Below are 3,123 nucleotides of genomic sequence, written 5' to 3' on the forward strand. Positions count from 1 at the left end.
CAGGAAGCCCTTATCCTTCACCATGTCCCAATTAAGCCCTCCCATATAGATGCTCCCCTGAGTACAGTCCTTCTCATGTGCATTTAATTGTTTATTTAATTATTCTTCTTCCTCCACAGCCTGTTAGCTACACATGGGAGGGTGGACAAAAGAGTAGGAAAGTGAAGAAAAGGCAGAGACCAAGTTTCTTTGTTCACGAACTTTCCCCCAGTGTCCAGCAAATATTTAGTCCTTAAAAATAGTTAGCATTAATAAGCAAATAGGGGAATTAATTTTTATTTTTGTTATTACAAATGCTCAGATACTTCATTCTTGGATTTGTAAAGGTCAGGGAGGGGGTGCAGCAGTAGAACAGACAAGAATTTCACCCTCTTCTGGGGAGCTGACATTCAGAGAAGGCTCTGTGGAAACAGGGCTGCTCTCTCAGGCCTTTCCAGAATTGCTTTTCTGTTTGCCTGTCTGCATGTGTAACCAACTTCCCCTATGGGTCACAAGTTTTTCCGAGACTCACAGGAGCCCATCCTAAAGAGTAAAGGAAGTTCTGTGTTTTGTTAAATGCCATCTTTGCAGCATTTTCAGAGTTCTTAGGTTAAAGATCCCGGGACTGAAACGGCGAGTGGTGTCACATTCCCTATGGAGATGTCACTGGTCTGGGTTCAGGGCAGCTGCTTCCCTCAGGACAGGATAAAGAACAGCAGTGTTGGGTCGGGAAGAGAGAAGTACAAGAATGGAGGCTCCAAAGTCCCTAAGAAGCTGACCTGAGTCAAGGTCAGAGGACTCCAGCACTGCTGGGGAGCAGCAGGGCAGGTGGGTAAACTGAGTTGGATTGATGAGTTGAATCCTTGATGGGTAAACATTTCTGTCCTTCCTTCTTCCCCTGTCCCCTTAATGCTGTGGGCACTTACTGACTCTGGGTTTTGGGGCTTGGCCATGTGACCTGTGCTGGCCAATGGAATTTAAGCAGATAAAATGAGACCAGAGGCTCTGCTTATGTGCCTTTCATTTCTTTTCTTTTTTCTTTCTTTTTTTTTTTGTTTTTTTGAGACAGGAACTCATTATGTAGTTGAGACTGACTTGGAACTCACTATGTAGCCCAGGCTGATCTCAAACTCACAGCAATCCTCCTGCCCCAGCCTCCCGAGTGCTGGGATTACAGGTGTGAGCCACCACACTCGGCTCAAAAAAAATTTTTTTTTTTTTTGGTACTGGGGATCGAACTCAGAGCCTGTACTTGCGAGGCAGGTGATGGAACCACTGAGCTACATCCCCAGCCCTACGAGCCTTTCATTTCTAAAAAGAATATGATACAGGTCCCCACTGTTCCTTTAGCCTAGCACCTAAATATAAGCCTGAGACAGGTTTAGTTTGAGATGGCTATTGAAGATCTGCGTGGAAATGCATGTGATTTGGGATTCAGAGGGTGGTCTGAGCTGGACACTGTAGACACATGACCCTTAAAATCTTGAGACCTGGGAGTTGACTAAGGTGTGTGAGCAGGGATGGGAAAGAACTCTGCTGATTGTGTCTTGTTTTTTTCCAGTATTTAGAACACAGAGCAATGAGAAGAAATTAGCAGGAACCAGAAACAGGGCAGCCAAAAAATCAGGCAGAGAGCTGGCGAATCATAGTCCCTGGAAACCAGATGGGGAGAGGGCTCAGAGCTAGAGGAAGTAGTCGTATGTGTCCAACATTGATAAGACAACAGTATGAGAATAGAGAACTGACTTGGGGGTTTAGTGACAGAAATGTCCCTTGTGCCCTTGATAAGAAGATATTCTGTAGAGTTTAGGGACAAAAGCTTCCACAGAAGGCATTTGGGAGAGAATAAAAGGAAAGATGTGAGCAAGTATACATACTTCTTATCAAAGTTTAGCTAAAAAACGGAGGGAAATGGTGCCAATGAGAGAAATAGCATCAAGAACTTTTGAAATCGATAGAATGAAAAACAAGTTGAATGTGGCTGGGGAAGGTGTAGCAGAGAAGACAATGATGATGTCATAAAAGTGGGACAGTGATGGAAGCATATTCATGCACTGTAACAGCATATGGGTTTGCTTGCTATATAGATGGACAGATACAGCAGAGGAGCTGAGGACATTTTCACCCGTTGCATCAGTTTTCTTAATGAAACCAGAAGCCAAGCCATCAACAGAATGTGAGCAAGTGGGAGGTGAAGAAGAAAGTATGACAGAATTTTCCGGGGGAATTGAAGAATGAATGGGCCCAAAATGTGTTGCTTATGTGTAGGCAAGCAGTGATTGGCCTTAGCATTTTGTACCTACTGTGTAATAAAGCCCCACAACAGCCCAGTAAAGGAGGCTGTATTATCTGTCCATTTACAGAAGAGAAAAATTGAGATATAAGAAAATTTTCCAAGGTCATACAGCAAGAAAGTGTCTAGGTTGACACAGTGAAACATATAAAAGCCTGTCACAAAGCTGAGCTGAATAGAATGAAGGTTGAATTGGTGTTTAGGTATGACTATGTGTCAAGCTCTATACTAAACATCTTTCCAGTGATTCTCTACAGTGTTGGTTATTATTGACCCTGATTTTCTAATGAAGACATTGATGTCCAGAAAAATTCAGTTTCTTGCTCAAAGCCGTAGAGCTAGGGAGTGCACAAACCAAATTTGGAACCAATGTTACTCTGATTCTGAAGCCCGTGCCTTGTACCCATTGTCAAAGAACCCTCATGTCATATGAATGAATCTCAAATGACTGAAATCGACTTATTAGCTAAATTTATCAAAACCTTTCCTACATCAGGCTGGGATCTCTTGGAGCCTTTATCCAGGGCAGGTGGAGAGTTGTCTGTGAGGTCCTTACAAGGAAGAAGCTGAAAGTAGGCTAATGTTAGCCACTTGATCCATTGGATGGGAAGAGAACAGAGTCAAAGTAACAGTGAGAGTTTTGAAATTATCTTTTAATTGCCTTCAGCCTTGTATCACAAATGAACTCACTGTAGTTTTGCAAGTATTTAAAAAACTAATTTTCTCAAGAAAGTGTGCTCATAATGCATCATCTGTACCAAACAGCCACCCACTTCCTCAAATATGAGGAAGCAGACAGTTAAAAAAAAAAAAAAAAAACCGGAGGGAGGGCGTTTCTTTCACAACTTTCC

The sequence above is a fragment of the Fukomys damarensis genome, unplaced genomic scaffold (genome assembly GCF_012274545.1).
Source record: "Fukomys damarensis isolate Sample0158 unplaced genomic scaffold, DMR_v1.0_HiC HiC_scaffold_2, whole genome shotgun sequence".
Classification (NCBI taxonomy): domain Eukaryota; kingdom Metazoa; phylum Chordata; class Mammalia; order Rodentia; family Bathyergidae; genus Fukomys; species Fukomys damarensis.